The following is a 9,437-nucleotide window of genomic DNA, read 5'->3' as shown; positions in this document are numbered from 1 at the left end:
GACAGAGGAATTGGGAGTAGGGGATAAAGTCTTTGCTGGAGGCAGGGTGGAAAAAAGTGTAGTCTTGATAGCTGTGGGGTCAGTGGGTTTATAATAGATGTCAGTCGATAGTCTATCTCCCGTGACGGAGACGGTGAGATCAAGAAACGGTAGGGAGATGTCGGAGATGGTCCAAGTGAATTTGAGTGCAGGATTTAAATTAGTATTGAAATGAATGAAGTCCTTGAGTTCTGCATTGGTGCAGGAGGTAGCCCCGATACAGTTGTTAATGTAGCAGCGATAGATTTCTGGGATAGGGCCAGCGTACGCCTCTAAACAGGGATTGTTCGACGTAACTCTACAAAGTGACAGCATAGCTGGGATCCAAGCGAGTGCCCAGAGTTATGCCTTTGATTTGGAGGAAGTGGGAGGAGTCGAAGGAGAAGTTGTTGAGAGTGAGGACCAGCTCTGCTAGACGGAGAAGAGTGTTAGTAGAGGGAAATTGGATGGTTCGGTGGTCGTGGAAGAAACGGAAGGCTTTAAGACCTTTCTGGTGGAGGATGGAAGTGTAGAGTGGCTGAACGTCTATAGTAAAGATGAATGAGTGGGGTCTGGAAAATTGGTCATTAAAGAGACGAAGGGCGTGTGAGGTGTCTTGGACATAGGTAGGGAGGGATTGGACCAGGGGAGATAGGATGGAGTCGAGGTACAAATTCGAGAACAATACTATTCTCCTACAAATTGATGACTTAATGGATGTGTCACTTGATTATCCACAGACCTTGTATCAATCCGCCCCAGGCTATGAACGCTCGATTTATGTATAGCCCATAAATATGAATGATTGTTTGTGAGACCCCTGGGATGGTTTAGCAAACTATTTGGGGCATAGGCATCCACTGCTGTGTGGGGCTGTACCATTGCATCTGGCTGAGAAATCTGAATGTTTGAGTGAAGTGTATTGTATTGTTGTATTCAATTTATTGTCATTATCTCATATTAGAGACAACGAAATGAATTTTCCTTACAGTCAAGTATCATAAAAATAAATAATAAATAAATAAAACATATTAAAATTAAAATTAAAATTAAAAAAAGCACAAACACAGAAGTCCACGACACAACATAACCCCACAGTGGCACCAAAGTTGAGGAAGGTGCCATAGTCCAGCCAGCCTCCCCGCCGATCTTCCCAGATGTTCACCCGTGGTCGAGGCCTCCCGAGCACCCACAGTCGCCGCCACGGGCGGCCCGATGCTCAGGCCCTCACGCCGGGAACGATGGAACCCCGACGCCGAACCCCGACGGAGAACATCCTCAGCGGCCCGGACCTCCAGATCAGCCACCTCCCACCGGAGTCCACGGCTCCCGAAGTCCACAGGCCAAGCCGGGCGGAGTCGCAGGACTCCGCGATATTGATCAGCGCCGCCCGCGTTGGGAGCTCAGCGAACCACAGCTCCGCGATGTCGGTGCAGCAGGCCCAGCACTCTGGGGCTCGAAACGGCGATCCCCGGTAAGGCATCGCCCGCCCCGCGATGTATCCAGCACTGCGCCGCTGCTGCTGGAGCTCTGGTCGGTCCCGGCAGGAAAGGTCGCGCCAATCCAGTAGGCAGGCCGCTGGGGGGGGGGGGGGGGGGGGGGCGAGGATGCGACTCGAATAATAGTCGCATCCTCTCCAGGAAGCGACTGAAGGACGGTATCCCCCTTACCGTACCCTCTTCCCCCACATAAAGACATTAAAAAACCCCACAGAAAACACTTTTCAACATAACATAAAAAACAAAAAGATACCGGACTGAAGGTGGAGGCAGCTAGCACCAGCGCCACCGGAAATACAAACCTGGTTTCGATATCCATTGTCCGTAGTTGGATTATCTCTGTATTTCCATCTATTGCCGTATGGCTGCATTTTTTATTTTTCAAACTATTTGGGTTGCAGACCATTTTCAGGAACGGAACCCTTTCGTAACCTGGGGAAGACTTTTCCCATTAAATATAAACATTGAATATTAATAATACACATTGTAGACGCCACAAACCGGTCAGTAAATCTAGCATGTGCCTTAATAATTCAATTAAAAGCAATTAACGTAACTGTTCAAGTGTTCAAATGAAAAGATTTCACCTAAGACATGATTTCAGATGCTCATGGACCTACTAAACGTATTAAACTTGCAATTTTGAGCAATTATGCTTTGCTTATTTTGTTCTTGATCACAATTCATTCACTCATAGAGATAAATCCTTTATCCATTCGTGCACATGATGAACTGCACGTCTAGGCAGCATGGTGGCGTAGCGGTACAACTACTGCCTTACAGTGCCAGAGACCCGGGTTCGATCCCGACTATGGGTGCTAGTCTGTACAGAGTTTGTACGTTCTCACGTGATCTGCGTGGGTTTTCCCTGAGATCTTCGCTTTCCTCCCACATTCCAAAGACGTACAGGTTTGCAGGTTAATTGGCTTGGTGTAAATGTAAATTGTCCCTAGTGTGTTGTAAGATAGTGTCAGTGCGGGGACCGTTGGTTGGCGAGCACCCGGTGGACTGAAGGGTCTGTTTTTGCGCTGTATTTCTAAACTAAACTAAACTAAACTAAACATGAACATTCCATTTCAATGGATTTATTAAGGCTGAATGTCATCCAAAAGATGTTCCTAACTGTAATTGCATCTTTTAATTGCGTAGTACTTCTATCAATTTGATTAATTTCAGTTCAGATTTGTTGTTAGCCCTTATTCGGATACAATAAACATAATTCTTGTTTGGTCTCATTCATTTAATTTTGATGACTTTATTTTGGTTGACCACATCAGGGTAACAAGTTGAAATTATGCTTGTGATAAAATACATTTAATCAAAGACAATGCTCATCGTCATCCTAAATGTACTCTAAATGGTGGCCGATTGGGAAAAGGGGAGATGCAGCAAGACCTGGGTGTCATGGTACACCAGTCATTGAAAGTAGGCATGCAGGTGCAGCAGGCAGTGAAGAAAGCGAATGGTATGTTGGCTTTCATAGCAAAAGGATTTGAGTATAGGAGCAGGGAGGTTCTACTGCAGGTACACAAAATTGCTGGGGAAACTCAGCGGGTGCAGCAGCATCTATGGAGCGAAGGAAATAGGCGACGTTTCGGGCCGAAACCCTTCTTCAGACTGATGGGGGGTGGGGAAAGAAAGAAGGAATAAGGGAGGAGGAGGAGGAGCCCGAGGGCGGGCGGATGGGAGGGTGGGAGGAGACAGCTAGAGGGTGAAGGAAGGGGAGGAGACAGCACGGGCTAGCCAAATTGGGAGAATTCAATGTTGATGCCATAAGGACGCAAGGACCCCAGACGGAATATGAGGTGCTGTTCCTCCAATTTCCGCTGTTGCTCACTCTGGCAATGGAGGAGACCCAGGACAGAGAGGTCGGATTGGGAATGGGAGGGGGAGTTGAAGTGCTGAGCCACCGGGAGGTCAGGTAGGTTATTGCGGACTGAGCGGAGGTGTTCGGCGAAACGGTCGCCCAACCTACGCTTGGTCCGCAATAACCTACCTGACCTCCCGGTGGCTCAGCACTTCAACTCCCCCTCCCATTCCCAATCCGACCTCTCTGTCCTGGGTCTCCTCCATTGCCAGAGTGAGCAACAGCGGAAATTGGAGGAACAGCACCTCATATTCCGTCTGGGGTCCTTGCGTCCTTATGGCATCAACATTGAATTCTCCCAATTTGGCTAGCCCGTGCTGTCTCCTCCCCTTCCTTCACCCTCTAGCTGTCTCCTCCCACCCTCCCATCCGCCCGCCCTCGGGCTCCTCCTCCTCCTCCCTTATTCCTTCTTTCTTTCCCCACCCCCCATCAGTCTGAAGAAGGGTTTCGGCCCGAAACGTCGCCTATTTCCTTCGCTCCATAGATGCTGCTGCACCCGCTGAGTTTCCCCAGCAATTTTGTGTACCTTTGATATTCCAGCATCTGCAGTTCCCTTTTGAACAGGTTCTACTGCAGTTGTACAGGGTCTTGGTGAGACCACACCTGGAGTATTGCATACAGTTTTGGTCTCCAAATCTGAGGAAGGACATTATAGCCATAGAGGGAGTGCAGAGAAGGTTCACCAGACTGATTTCTGGGATGTCAGGACTTTCATATGAAGAAAGACTGGATAGACTTGGCTTATACTCGCTAGAATTTAGGAGATTGAGAGGGGATCTTATAGAAACGTACAAAATTCTTATGGGGTTGGACAGGCTAGATGCAGGAAGATTGTTCCCGATGTTGGGGAAGTCCAGGACAAGGGGTCACAGCTTAAGGATAAGGGGGAAATCCTTTAGGACCGAGATGAGAAGAAACTTTTTCACACAGAGTGGTGAATCTCTGGAACTCTCTGCCACAGAGGGTAGTTGAGGCCAGTTCATTGGCTATATTTAAGAGGGAGTTAGATGTGGCCCTTGTGGCTAAAGGGATCAGGGGGTATGGAGAGAAGGCAGGTACGGGATACTGAGTTGGATGATCAGCCATGATCATATTGAATGGCGGTGCAGGCTCGAAGGGCCGAATGGCCTACTCCTGCACCTATTTTCTATGTATCTATGTATCTATGTACTCACCACTTGCGAGCATTTGTCAAATAAACAAGTTTACAAGACGACTCTTTAATCCTCACTAATTTGCACATTTTTATTGTAAATAGATCCCGAACACTGGACAAAACAAAAATCCTTTAATATTCTGGACATTTTTTGTGAAAGAGCCCAGACAGAAAGGAACGGGGCAACCAAGCAGTATAAGCACAACAGGACACGTACAAAATTATTAAAATGAATCAACCTGAGGGTCTACTTTTGAATAGAAAAGGGCATCTAAAATGAATGTAAAATGTAATTGATTTCAAAAGGTCACAAAGTGAGGATAAAAAATAAGTTAGCAGGGAATGGTGCAGTGGTAAAGTTGCTGCCTTGTTTATGCCCCTGTCCCACTTAGGAAACCTGAACGGAAACCTCTGGAGACTTTGCGCTCCACCCAAGGTTTCCGTGCTGTTCCCGGAGGTTGCAGGTAGTGGAAGCAGGTAGGGAGACTGACAAAAACCTCCGGGAACCGCACGGAAACCTTGGGTGGGGCGCAAAGTCTCCAGAGGTTTCCGTTCAGCTTTCCTAAGTGGGACAGGGGCATAACTGAGCCAGAGACCCGGGTTCCATCCTGACTATAAGTTGTTGTCTCTATGGAGTTTGTACGTTCTCCCCGTGTCCTGCATGTGTTTTCTCCGAGAAGCTCCGTAGGCTAATTAGCTTGATATAAATGTAAATTGTCCTGAGTGTGCGTGGGATAGTGTTAGTGTGTAGGGGTCGCTGGGCGGCGCGGACTCATTGAGTTGAAGGCCTTGTTTCCACGCTGCAACCTCTAATCTAAACAAAACAGTTCTTTTCACAACCTCAGAACATCCCGAAGTACTTTACAAGAGAATGTCATGTTGAAATGACCCTTGTAATATACGTGGGTGAACACTGACCAGACCATTCTGGGGGGAGATGTAGGAGGCTGGCAGTGGGTGAAGAAGGGTTTGCTGGTACACCTTGCGAGTCGGGAGTGGGGTTGGATGCCGGGGTTCTAAACGATCGTGGAGACGGAGATGGGTCGGCAGGTTTTTCCATTTACATTCAGTTTACATTTTATATTTAGCTGGCCAGAGGTCTATTGTCGTTCCATTATCAAGTGACCTTGGTTGGTATGGAAAAACGAATAACCCTGAAACCTGTATATGAAATGGGTAATGGTTGAACAGTGAGCGGGAATGGACTGATCTATGGCAGAAGATCTGTAGCGAGCTGCCTGTTAACTTAAATGCACGGGTCGAATCCTTGTTGATTTTTCCAACTGTTCATGGAAACATAGAAGTCATGGCCGGCATCTATGTTGACCCACAAATGACCCACTGGTTACAGAGAGTGGCGTTAAACACAAACACCCAGAGCTGAGGGGCTGGAAGCAGTTTGCATCTGGCCGTGTGGCTTTAAGCACCCAACGCAGATGTAGGTAGACTGACGATGTTTGAGTTTCAGTTTATTGTCTCATGTACTGAGGTACAGTGTAAAGCTTTTGATGCATGCTATCCAGTCAAGCAAAAAGAAAAGACAAAATGCTGGAGTAACTCAGCAGGACAGGCTTGTCGGAGAGCTTGTCGGGAGGAATCTAAGAGGGTGAACAGCGAGAGACGATGTTGCAGAATTCTCGTTGGAGGGAGGAGGAGAAAAGACAATACATGATTACCATCGAACCATCCACAGTTCACAGATTAGAGATTTTATTTCAGTTTACAGATTAGAGATTTTATTTTTATTTCTTCAACCTTGATCAAAAATGGTGATTGGTTTGTTTTCATTACTTTAGTTTACTTTGTCTTACACTATTATTTATAGTAATTTATTCTTATGTTGATTTGTGATTTCAACATGTTTTTAAGATTTTTTTAGTCGATCTGAACTGCTATCAAACATCATTGATTGTTAGAATCCGTCGCTGCTCATGACCTATCTTGCTGCAGAATCAAAACCACTGGTTATTTTAATAGCACAATGCTACAAAAGGGTAAAAGTGGAGAATGCGGGATGGGTGAATAATCACTTCCACAACCTTCATTTTCAATAATCTGCATAAATTATTCTTGTTCTTGTTCTTGAATATAGTTGAACCTGGTTCTGGATGTTTTTTCTCTTTGTCCTCTTGGTTAGTCCCTTCCTTTGGAGGATGATTTAAAAGACATTTGGAAGATAATTCAGATTAATTTGGACAGATACAAGCATAGGAAAGGTTTAGAAGGACATGGGCCAAATGCAGGCAGGTGGAACTGGTGTGGATGGAGTATCTTGGTTGGCATGGGTGAGTTGGGCCATGATGTATGACTTCATGACTCAATGATTAATTTCCACTATGGTTTTGTGGGTTCTGAAGTGGCCATTGAGGCCAATGTGGGGACCACAGACTTTTCTGTAGATGGACAAGTGGTGTATGGTTTGTGAGGTGATCTGCTCATTCTGCATGGGCTCTATGTGACATCGTGGTTCTCAAAACCATCCTGTGTCACCCTTTTCCACTCTGAGCCATCATAGGACTGGTATTCTCATGAGTCAATGGAGTTGTGGCATTTCTTTGAGCTTATTCTTAAATCTTCCCCATTTGCTTAGAAATCTCTTCCCATGACTCAGCTTGGATGATTAATTCTTAAGAAAAGGTAACATGAAAACAGTGAAGGAATCAAGAGGACCTTTCTTCGCTCGTGGGATATGGGTGTAGTTGGTTGCCAGGCTGAAATTTAGTGGTCATAGCTCATTGCTAGTGTTGAAGAGGGTGTTAGGTGAGGAGTTGTAGGATTTTGATTCATGTCTATTGCAGACAGTGACTGTAAATACAAGTCCGGATAATGTTGAATTGAAGGTAAACATGGTGGTGTTCCCAGCACTAGGTTGCACTTATTCTTCCAGACAGTAGAGGGTGCAGGAGTTTTCAAAGCCTTGGTGAAGTGCAGCACTGAGACTAACCAAGTCGTATGCACAAGTATGGTGATGTACTGGTACAATGGAAATGAAAGCTGCTTGCAGTAGCATCACAGGCAACTGTGATGGGTTGGGAGGTCAGGGCTACACCCTTAGCTAAGGAGAGTAGTCTGGCAACAACAGGGAAGAAGCTGTTCATGAATAGGGTGGAACACACATCCAAACATTTGTGTCTTCTGCCCAATGGGAGAGGGGAGAAGCGGGGCCCAAGGAGAGTGCTGACTCCAAGATGAATGAGTTAGGAGATGAGTTTTGCTGCAAGCATGGCGATGAAGGCGGAACTATTGTCAATAAGGTTTATGGTCCTGACCACGGGGAAAAATGGAAGAGGACTGACTAAACTTTGTGCCTTCCACCACAGTGATGAATGTTGTGGTGGATGTTTTGTGTGAAATGTTTTATTGTGTATTGTGTGTTCTTTTTTTTTTATTGTACCGCTGCTGGCAAGTTTATTTCACTGCACTTCATTGTGTAAGTGATGAATAAATCTGACTAATGACTAAGTAGAAGTCTTTGTTGTTTCACACATGAGTGTTGGGCCAGGGAGATGGTGTCCACTGTGGGCCTGTCGCCAAGGTTGGTGAAGTGCAGTGTTGCAGATTCACAGAGCTGGGAAACAGGCAATTCGGCCCACTTTGTCCCTGTCGACCAAATTTGCATAATGGGCAAGTCCCACATGTCTGCATTTGTCCCATAGCCCTCTAAACCCCTATGATCCATATATCTGTCCAAGTGGCTTTTGAGATTGTGTTCATTTCCATAGCTTCCTCAAGCAGCTCATTCCAGATAACGATATCTTAATATCTTAATAGCTGCATAAGCAGTAACATGCAAAATCTGTCACCAATTGAGTGTCTGTGGACCATTCGCTTGGTGCATAGACATAGTGCAACCAAAATAACCTATTTGAAGGAAGTCACACTCAACTAACAGCAGTAGCTGGTAGAATAATTTATTATTGTCATTCTCTGGGTTGATTCTAACATCAGGTGCTCTCTGTCTGGAGTTCGCATGTTCTCCCCGTGACTGTATGGGTTTCCCCTGGTTGTTCCAGTTTCCTCTCAAGTTCCAAAGACGTGGTGCCTGATAGCTTAATCGGCCACTGTAAATTGCCCCTGGTATGACCTAAGAATATTAAGATGAAATTGATGAGCATGTGAGGATAGATAACCAGAACATAAATTGAGAATGGGATATGGGATTGATCAGACTGCCTGGAGAGTCAGCATGGGCTAGATGGGTTGAATAGCCCCATCCTATGTCATAAGAAATATAATATAATATGCGTTGCCTGGTACCCATATATACCGTACATGAATCAATTCACAGTAGATTAACGGTAGACTTGACCATTCCCATAATGATGGCCATGTGAAGTGAGGGATGGTGCGCTCACAGGCTGGTGTGTCTGGACCAATGTGCTGGTGGAGTGGGCCACTGGAGGCCCTAAACCAGCCTGGGGCTCGGTTGTATCAGGTGCCAAGAGCATATGTTCATTGCCATAGCTTCAGGGCCGCAGTGGTGCAGAATGATGGAGCAGCGATGGAGGACATTGACACCATCATCTGGCCAGACCAATCCCAGCAACTTCGACTCAGTGCTGCTGCCAGGCCAATGGGCTTTTATGATAAAGTTAATATCTCTAACATTTTCAACAACTTTGAAACTTGAAGGATACAAGATGATTCAATGGTGCTTTGTTATAACATGTACAGAGGTACAGTGAAATTCTTGTTTGCATACAGTTCAGTAAATTATTACCACATGGAAGTAAAATCCCATATTAAGTACAAAGTGTATAGAAATAACCCACCTGAGACCATATGCAAGTCGCCTGGTTTTAGTGCTATTTTCCAAGTTCAAGATGCAACTGGCCATAAAGGCCCATTGCAGCCGTCGCTCTCGATCTGGATCATTCAGTGAATCGTTGTGCCTTTC

Source organism: Amblyraja radiata, chromosome 1 (assembly GCF_010909765.2).
Source record: "Amblyraja radiata isolate CabotCenter1 chromosome 1, sAmbRad1.1.pri, whole genome shotgun sequence".
Lineage (NCBI taxonomy): Eukaryota > Metazoa > Chordata > Chondrichthyes > Rajiformes > Rajidae > Amblyraja > Amblyraja radiata.
The sequence above is the reverse complement of the archived record's forward strand: the minus strand, read 5'-3'. Positions refer to the sequence as shown.